The following is a 10348-nucleotide window of genomic DNA, read 5'->3' as shown; positions in this document are numbered from 1 at the left end:
AGGACTATGAAACCCCAGATTACTCTTGTAAGGCAACAGGCAGTAGCATCTTTTGGGTCATTCAAAAGAAAACTCCACAACACAAGGCCAGAGCAATGCCCCTGCCAGCTGGAAGACAAAACACACACAGGTGACCTGTTAGCTCGTTTCTAGTCTTGTTGTCCCCAATATACACTCTGAACACAGGCATAAAACTCAAGTGGTTTCAGATTCAGTAGATTAAGACTTTATTATTATTTTTTAATGCTTTGGAACCTGACTGTATATTTTAGAGGAGAAAAAATTACAGGACTGCTTTTCCCCACACTTGAAAATTTCCAGAACTGCTTTGATCATGTATGAGAATTGATTTAGGGGATGCAAATGAAGGCCTTGGCAATCTGAAGAAGAAAATCTTCTCCCCTGACATTTCTGAACGTTCAGAGAATTCTCAACAAGCCATTGAAGTAGGGGTTCATCAGAGAGACAAAAAGAAAATTCAATAAGCAAAGAAGTACATGAAACCAACCAGCTCGCTCACAAGAAAACCAGCAGCATTAGCAGTCTTTCTACCTTGTTCAATCCTTCCTCCTGCTCAGACTTACCTTCTACAGCAAAATATGCATCCAGAAACATGAAAGCAATGAAGGGGAGATGCAAGTCCTTCCTTACAAAGAGAGACTGAATATTCTGCATCATCATTATAATATTTTACAACTCATTAGCACCTTCCATCCCAGGATCTCGGAGCATTTACAAGCGTTAATTAATGCACTCTCACAATACTTCTGTGAAGCAAAAGGCAGGTGTCTGGGTACCGTGGTGACAGGTGCATTGCAATTGAGTAAGACAGAATTTCTAGGCTTTCCATTTACATATTTAGGAAAGAAGGGAACAAAGAGGGGAGGGAAAATTAACAAGTGCTGCAATAGCTTGAAATACCTGGAATCAAGATATGCTGTAAATACCTTGAAATACCTTGACCAGACTGGCTTTCAAGTCTTAACCTGAAAAGCAATACTTGTTAAGGACCTCAGTAATATTTAGGCTTTATTAAGTATTTGCTGAGTGAAGAACTATGGGGTTTTTTCCAGTTCTATCACAGAGGTCCCTCTGGGACAGTGTCTTGCCCCCACCCTATTTCCTTGTGTGACAACACAGTCCAGTAACACACCAGGTATAGAAGGGTGGGTGGACAAACCAACTTGTATATTTGCACCAGACCCTGGTGACAGTGTTGAAATTTCTCTGCTTACAGATGTTTTGTATTCTTTAGGCTCATGGTGTTCTGCAAACATCTGGTCACACAATGAGGTTTTCCTCTCTGCCTTCCCCCTGCAAGGGAGAAGAGCCATGTGCATGAGTATTCCCCTCCCCAGGAGCCATATGGGAATGTAAAGGCATTCTCTGAATTCATTACCCGGCCCCACAATATGATTCCGTCTTTGTACGGGCAAGAAAATGGATGTTAATTTATTCCTTATTGCTAATTTGAAAAGGAGCACAAACACAACAGTTCCATTGCAGAGACTTCTACCAAGGGTGTAGTTTAAGTCCAATTATGTGCTATTAGTACATTTGCTCTTTATTCCTGTAGCATATTAATTATATGTCTGGTATTCTGATAATTAACACAATTGCACTCTTTATTTTCCCCTTTCGTAGCCAATATTCTTGCATTTTATTCCGATTAGTAATTTTCTGTAGGTAAAAGGAGCCAAATCGCCACATATTAGTAAAATCAAGCAATGGGTTTTCAAATGAGCTTATACAGAGAAGTTCCAGCAGTGTTCTTCAGCAAAAAGAAAAGCAGATGCTCTCCTGTTGGGCTGCAGCCTATCTCAGAGATTCCAAAATGAACCAAATTACCGTCCTCTAGTTGCGTATCCAGCATGACAATCAGCCTGAAGCAGCAGGGCTGTAAGGACTGTACTGGCACTGCCACACACAGCTCTTCCAATGTCATCACATGTTCAAAGGCTCCCTGGTACCAAAACCTCTGATCTCCCACTGGCATCTGTGAAACTCAGTGCCATTTAGCAAAAACAAAAGTGACAAAGGGTCAACCAAGACGATTTACAACTGCACAGGTCAATCAACACTTGGCAGATACTGCAAAGGAATATTAAGGAACAAAACAAAATAAGCACTCTTAGTACTGCAAAACATCAAGGTGAGTAGATTTCACTAAATTAAGTACATACAGACACCTCAAAGATTTGGGGTTCCATCTTCAGGACAAATTATTGTTCCTCTGAAAACAAGTTACTGCTTCTCTGTAGTTTTTTCTAAAAGCAGATCTTGAACCTCCAGTCAGTCTCATATGCTATGGCTAAAAAAGCCCCACGATGGAAAGAAAGATTCCAGCAGTTTCCTTCTTTAACTGTTTTTTCGGAAAGGAGGAAAAGGAGGAGCAAAATGTTACAACATTCTGCAAGAGTACGGAACCTGGTGGAAGGTTCCTCAGCAGCCTGTCCTCCAAACCCCGTGTTGGAGTCCGGCAGGTCTGGCTGCAGCACACTGTGAGTGTGGAAAGTGGGGAGTCACCCAAAGAATCAACGGCCCTGCTCCTCCCCACAGACAGCAGCGGGCACGCCTCACCTCCTGCGCTCTGGGACACGTTTCACCACATCTTACCAGTAAGGAAACCTGGGGCTGCAGCCACAATCCCAAGTCCCTCATGGCACAAACCCCATTCCACTGGTTGGTGCCAGTGAATCAGCTGCCAGGATCTGCACTGTGGATGATGTTCCCGATTTCCCTGAGGCAATGTTTTACCTACATAACCTACCTCTTGGAAAGCTTTTTGAAGTCCCTTTTGAAATTATCTGGTCAGGAAGAAAACCCAGTTTTGCTTTTCTTTTTCTACTCTCTTTCCCCGCCCCCTTGTCTAAAATTCCAGTGCTCCCAGCTTCTTCCTGGCAGTGCCCCGGCTATTTCAGTTACAGTCTCCTCAGACACGAGTGCAGCTAAATCCTTTGTCATCTCCCATATTTATTTCTGTTCTGACAGATACCAGCGGTGACCCTTCCTGCAGTAAGCCACTGCCCTCCTGGCCTCCACTCTAATTGCAGCTTCGCTAATCATGTTTGGATCAGCACGCCTGTAATCGCCGCCGCGCACGCAGGGCGCCCTTAGCGGGAGCGGGGCACGCACACACACACACACACACACCGCACACACGTGTGTGTCCGCATGGACGGACAGCACCAGGGATCGGGGAGCAGCCAGCCCATCAGCGCTGCCGAGGCGCCGGGGAGCACCGGGGAGCACCGGGGAGCACCGGGGAGCACCGGGGAGCACCGGGGAGCACCGGGGAGCACCGGGGAGCAGGGCACACACACCCCCGTGTGTCCGCACGGAGAGCCGGGACCAGGCACCGGGGCGCGGCCAGCCCCATCCGCAGCTCCCCGCCAGCCGCACGGCCCCGCTGCCTCCCCGTGGGCAGCTCCAGGGCGCACAGCCGCCCCGGCCCGCCCGCCTGCCCCGCGCAGAGCTGGCTGCGGCCTTCCCTCGCCCTTCTCTACAGGACGATGGTTAAACGCCGGCGAGGGAAGGCTGTGCTGAAGCAGTGGAACACCGCTCTGCTGTTGCTATCACTGCCTCAGCCACTGACCCACCACCAGCAGGAAAACGGCAGAATTCGATTCTGCGGCTTTTGAATAGGTGTTACGAACACATTAACCCTAAAATGGAGACAGCAAAGAGCTGCTTTATCTTAACAGAGCAGCAAACAAACCTCCACTGAGTTAGGGCTCACATACCAGGCAGAACAAACGTCGGTACTCAGCAGGTCCCTCCCCAACCAACCTAATATATGCAAATGAATCGGAGGGATTTAGAATAATTACCCCATCCCAACTCGCGCCGCTTTAATGTATCCATGAGATTGTTAACTCCATGCTTTCCTCTGCTCAGTGAGGGAGGAAAAAACATTTCCAGTGAGTAACCTTTTGGAAAGGTTATATGCCCACCTCTTTCATGGGATCTACTTCTGCTGGACCCCACAGGATCTCCAGGACCATCCCACTACTCACACAAACATTCAACAGCCATGAATTTCCACTTCACCTGGACCTTTTAACATTCCAGCTTTTCTCTTATTTTCAATCTGGACAAAGAGCCTCTGAACTGAGACTTTTTACTTTTTCTCCTTCTGCTCTATCCACTGCTGTCTGCCTGTCAGGAGTGGATCAGCTGAGTAAGTGGAATGACACACTGTCTTCTGCAAAAGGAAGCAGGGAGGGCTTCAAATCCCATGTTGTGTTGGATGACTGAAGTACAGAGCTTTGCAGTGCATGCTAACAGCACACGCTGCTCCCTGTTTACTGCTGCTTCAATGAGACATTGTCCATTGAGTGGAAGTAAAAAGCTTATGAGATGAGACAGGCATATCATCCTGTCTGAAGCCCAGCTTACACAGGCAGCTTCGTGCGGCGTGAGGAAGAGCCTCTGGGAATGGCAGGCGTCTGTGGAACGTTAAAATACAACCCAGGATAGGTCAAGTATTTATTGACCTGATCTAAAACCCAGCCTGAGTGCCCAGATTTCATTGATTTGAATGAGGGGTATATGATGACAGCTGAAACTCCAGAGGCTCTGCAGTGACTGAGTCCTCCTCAAACTGAGCGAGAGGCAGAGGGGCGAGCCTGTCTGCCACAGAGTAAACAGGATAAACCTTCCCCATTTGTTAAAGCCATGATTTATGTACAAGATTATCATATGCCATTCTACAGCCCTAATCCTAGACCTTCAAGCAGCAGCAGAGATTAGAGCCTCTGACCATTTTCTAAAGTAATGTCACTAGTAACCAGCGACACATCTCAGACAGAAAAGATGCCAAAGCAAGAAGGGGAAAACACCCGAAATGTCTGCAGAATATCCTATTTTTTTCTCCACTAAAAGGCGCACACAAAGCCACATATCACACAGTAGATATGCACAAGAGAATTCAGCACTACAACATCTTAGTACCCTTTTCCCTCAAGCATCTCTGCTGCCTTTGCTGCCCAGCTCTCATTCTGCCTAACAGCTCCTTAATCACAGTATCTGTCACACACATAAAATATTATTTAACCTCCAGCACAGAGGAAAACGCATTTATAACCTACTGGGTTTTCCCCTTTAATCTCTCTCTTTCTTCCCTTACTGCTCCCCCTCTCTTTTTAGCAGCTCTGGGCAAGAATGGTGCTAACAACCTTCACAAAGACTTATTCAGGTCCAGACAGAAACCAGCTCTCTGCACTCTTGTCAAGACAGGAGACTGAAAAAGCAACACACACGACCTCTTCCTTCTACCCAGGTGACAGAACACACTCAAACACATCACAAATGCAGTGTGGGCTCTCCTGCAAAGATGTCAGTAAGTGTCATTTTAGAATTATAGAACCAATTTAATTGTGGCTGAGGCTCAACTCAGCCACAACCCAATCCTGCAGACAGAATGTTATGATCCCTCAGTGATATTTAATAGTACTTGTGTTTAAAAAGTATTTTTGAGTCTTTGCCCTGCAGCAGCCTGACACAGCTGAATTTAATGTCCCTTCTTTCTGGGCAGAATTCGAGGCGTTGACTTTCAGCTTTAAGCACGACCAGGTCCAGGATCTGACTATGCCAAAGATCTTGTTCTCTGTGCGCCATCTCACCCACCAGCACTTAAGTCAAGGGGCTGTTCCTGACAAATTCTCTATTTAAACCCCCAAGGACCTTCTCTGCAGAAGGATGTGAGCCGGCAATCTTTGCGTACACAGTGAGTCTACTACTCTCTAGAGCAGGTTCACTCTGAGCTCTGCTGGTTTTGGTCTCTGCAAAACCCTCAACGGGCCCTTCCTCATTGTTACCGGGATGTAGTTTATCTAAACACTTCCCAGTTATCCAAGCCTCCCCTCCTCCTTTTGACAACGGCACTGAAAGTGAAAGGATTCAATTCCTTGCACTGCTCCAATCCTCTGACATCTAGACTTTGCTACATTTAGAGAGAAGAAAAAAACAAGCAAAAATGATCATGTAGCTCCAACAGCCAGGGTAAGTCCACATGCCCATTCAGTTTCAGAAGCCTGTGACCTCAAGGTCAAGGTCAGACTAAAACAAAGGCACTGCTGTACACCCATATGGTGTGAGAGCAGCTAAGCATGTACAGAACCAGCACGAGGCACAGCTCCTTTTAGAGGGAGACTCTGAAGTCTGGTGCTGCTGGCAAGGCAAGGCAAAAGCTTAAGATTCTGTCTAGTTTAATTATCATCTTTCTGCAGGCTCAAAGAAGCTTATGAGAACACAACAGCGAGGCAGAATTCTCCTCCTGTGCTTCCACCTACAGAAACTCATCCCTTCCTGACCTGCCCCTATTTCCCTCCCCACGCCCCCCAGAGATCCAGCAGGATCAAGCCATTAAAAAATCCAGCAGGGAGCAGGCAGAGCTGGTGTCCCAGCAGGAGGCAGGGCCGTGTCCCGTGCCCAGGCGGCTGCAGCCCCTCGCGGCAGGTACGCCAGAGCAGGGACACAGGGATGCGCCTGCTCCAGGCACTCAGGCGCAGGACAAAGGCCTGGAGGCACATGCTCAGCTACCCCTGTCCATTCCAATCACGTTCAAGGCAATTTACACTGTGCCCTCCGATTAGGAGGTCACAGGCAAAGCCGAACATGGATTACAGCTCTCAGGCAGCAGCAGCACGAGCTCCTGTGTCCCTCCCTGATGAGGAGCTCCCTGCACTCGATTTCGTGGGACAGGATCCCTGCCGCCCCTGTGGGGATTGATGCACTTGGAACTGCAGCAGAGGAGAGCAGCGGGAACTGTGGATGGTGAAAAACTAAAGTGCAGAGGCATCAGCCCACATCTGGGTTGGAGCCACGGTTACAATTGTAGAACAAGGGCTGTAATTTTATTTTCTGAGCTTCACACGCCTCTGGTCACAGAGCACCATTTAGTACCAAGGAGAGTCAACCTAGAAAATGTCAAGGCAGCAAAAAGCTCTGTGCACAGAACCATTTCATGATGATACACGAGGCAGCTTGTGAGCAGGCCAGGTTATAAAGCTTCAAAAAAATTTTTTTTTTCTCTTTTCCAAAATAAACAAATCCCCAAATTGAAGTTCTTCAGGCTACAAAGGAACCCAGCCAGGTTGTTTACAACACACAGCAGGAATCCTGCTTAGGGCAAATCAGCTGCAGAGCAAATGAAAGGAGAGCTCAGAAGGCAATAGATGATTTCTGTCTTTGGATAGGAACCTACCTCAGTCTGGCAGGGAACAGATCCAAGCTCCTACCTGGGTAAGTAACAACAATGGTCCTCCCTGTTCTACAGCACTTTGATATTTGTAAAACTCTGAAAAACATCAGTAACAAGGAGGTTTAAGGGAAAGTGCAGTGCAAAGTGTCTGTAAATACAACGAGTCTAAGGCAGGCCTGGAAGAAGCTCCACAGCAATCCGGTCACCTATTTCCTGACTGCTCCAGAATTCACATTCACAGGGCACAGACTTTGCAGGATGCAAATCACTGACCACCTGAGGCTGCAAGAAAACTGTCCACCAGTCACTCACTGGTGCTGTGCCTGCTCCTGATTACTGAAATTTGACATTTTAACACTCTCTCAAACCAGTTTTGTGTGAGGCCACTCACAGCACCTGACTTTATTGAAGTAATTCATGCAGGCCTTACTACCAGGATCTTTAAGGATGAAAAAAACATTTCACCTCAAAGAAATGGAAAGGCAGAGGTTACTTCCTGTGGCTGCTGCCCTGCACACAGCACACACCTCTGACTGTGAGTAACAAGTGGATCCATCCCAGGGGAGGGGCCGGTGCCCGGGCTGGATTTACCACATTTACTCTCAGGTGGCGTAAAAATCAACTGCCTCCAGCAAATATCCCACCAAGGCAGCAACCCTGCAGCTCTTCACTGCTCCAAAATAACTGTTCTGCAGCTTTAATGGAGCCTCCCAAATACCCTTTATTAACCTCCAAGCTTTGCAGCACTTTGTTTCTGATGCTAACAGTGAGGAAAAGATGCTACTCGCTAAGGACTTCCTTTAGTGCAGACTGAATAGAACTCAAGACACCTTAAACTCCCAGAAACTGTTCTTCCTGCACTCTTGGTTTCTGCAGGTCCCTGTGTCCCGCAGTCTTTTTTCCTGTCAGCTCTGCCACAGTTCTTGAGGAGGCAAGAGACCAAAAAGAAAGCTGAAGGACTGATCTTAAATGAACCCAAATCATATATTCCTCTCCCTGCCAGGGCACTCCGTGTAATTCATTAAATAATTTCGGACATATTTTATACATTTAATTCAAAACTTTGAACTTGCAGCCTTCACTTTTCCCTCTTGCAGTGCGGAACTCTGGTAACTTCAGACCCGGCCCTGCTCTTTTACTCCTGGAAGGGATTCTCAATAGCCAGAGGGATTTATCCCACATATGATCCCAATGTCTCATTTAGACAACCTCTGCTATAGGTGATGGATCTTTCTACTTCATGGGCCATTAAATCGTCAGCCTTTAATAGAACTATTTAGGCTACTGGTGAATTAGAAGATAGACTTTGTGGAACGGAAACAGATTTAATGGTCAAGCATTAGAAACTCTCACACGGGCCACAGAGTTACTTCTAGTAACTGCTTACCTTAGGCAGGAATAGAAACAAAAAATCTCAAGAGCTTTTTCAATTTAATTAGTGATCCATGCTTCTTTCAGGCAGTATCTCCTTCCAAAGTGTTGCTGTGCCTCCAGTTCACGTGTTCTGTTACTCCAGGGTTTATTTTAGGACCTGGGAGAATCAAACTCAAGGCCTGTGTGAATGGTGGAGCCCCATTTTCATTTACAACAGGCCATGCTCAGACACAATGAGCTTCCAACAACTGCAGCACCTGCTGCCCACCTGGGGAGAGAGGAAGGGTGGGATTCAGCTCTGAGTCTTCTCCTCAAGCTCTGCAAAACACAGCGTGTTATGAGAGGTAGATGAGCAGCTTGGCAGCAAAAGTACAATAGCACATTTTGAACCTCTAAAGGAACATTTCTCCCCCAAAGACCACCCAAAGAGCATGTGCTTTTCCTGGAAGATGCCTCTGAAGCTTTTACACTCCCCTCCTGAAAGCCTTAAGCTCTATATGGTTGATAATTGGACTACAAAGCCTCTTCTGGTTACAAACACATTTCAAATTAGATCTGTGCTCAACTCTGACCCCTGAAACATTTCATTTCCTGGTTTTATTAGTAATGGTTTACTTGAGAAGGCAAAAGCACAACAGCAAAGCTAGAGAAACTGCACAAACAATAAGCAAGTCCACCCTGCTGATGTCCAGTGTCTCTTTCTCAAAAGTGAAGCCAAGTGTTTTTCATTTGGCAGCAGAGCAGAGTAATAAATCAATATGAAACAAGAGCAGCAATTAAAAACTGTATTTCCCCCCCTCCCAAACAGTACATTTTTAGTGAAAAGGTTAAACCACATGAACAGTTCACTTTTCTTCTCGAAAAGCTTCAGCTGCGGAGGAGCGCCAGGGTGGCCAGGGAGGGTGAATGCTGGCCCTGGGAGCCAGCACAGAGCAGCCCCTTCCTCCAGCCACAGCCGCACAGACCCCTCCTCAACTCCGCAAGGGCTGCCCCCCTCTGCACCACACTCACTTTAAAGTGCTTCTCAGGCAACCAAGTCAAAATCTAGAGAATCCTTTGGGCTCATTCCTGCTTTATTTTAATAAAGAAATTTCTTATCTGGCCCCAACAAAACGGGGTAAAGATTCACTTTCACATAGAACTTTACAAAGCTGCAACTGAAACAAAAGGAGCGTTTTCATAAATAGATGGACAGTTGCCCTCATTACACAGTATTCATTTGCTCAAGATAATTTCTTCCTGGTGCAGACAGTTCATGGTTTCTCTCCAGCTTTCCCCCATTTCGTGACCACAACAGCATCCTGGCACAACTTCTGGCCACGAAAACGGTCATGTTCTCACAGTTAGATTCTAGAATTGTTACTGTAAATAATTAACAACCATAGGAAAAGAAGCAGGAACAGGTAAATTGAGTTCAGCTTTAATAGAATCTGAAACATCTCAAAGTCAGTGCAACCCACAGCAAAATCCAGAAGTTTAGTAAAAACCACCTGCACACGTGAGAGAAAATGAAGTGCTTGGTTCTAGGCAGCAGTGCTGGAGCCTGTGTGCAGATTCCTGAACAGTCAGTGCCCCTGGGGAATTTCACTGCAGGCTCTGCAGCCTCTAAAGCTCTGTGTGTGTTTTAAGGCCCTGCAGCTGCAGAGTAACCCTGAGAGTGTCACCTGTACACTCAGTGCTGGCCAGCCTAATGCAGCACTGCTGCCTCCAGGAGCAGTGCCTCCAGAACATCCCGGGATCCAGGGAACTGCCCTATCACCAAACAGCTGC

This window comes from Chamaea fasciata, unplaced genomic scaffold (genome assembly GCF_029207755.1).
Source record: "Chamaea fasciata isolate MVZ Bird 193981 ecotype frontalis unplaced genomic scaffold, bChaFas1.0.hap1 SCAF_23, whole genome shotgun sequence".
Taxonomy (NCBI): domain Eukaryota; kingdom Metazoa; phylum Chordata; class Aves; order Passeriformes; family Sylviidae; genus Chamaea; species Chamaea fasciata.
This window is presented reverse-complemented; position numbering follows the sequence as displayed.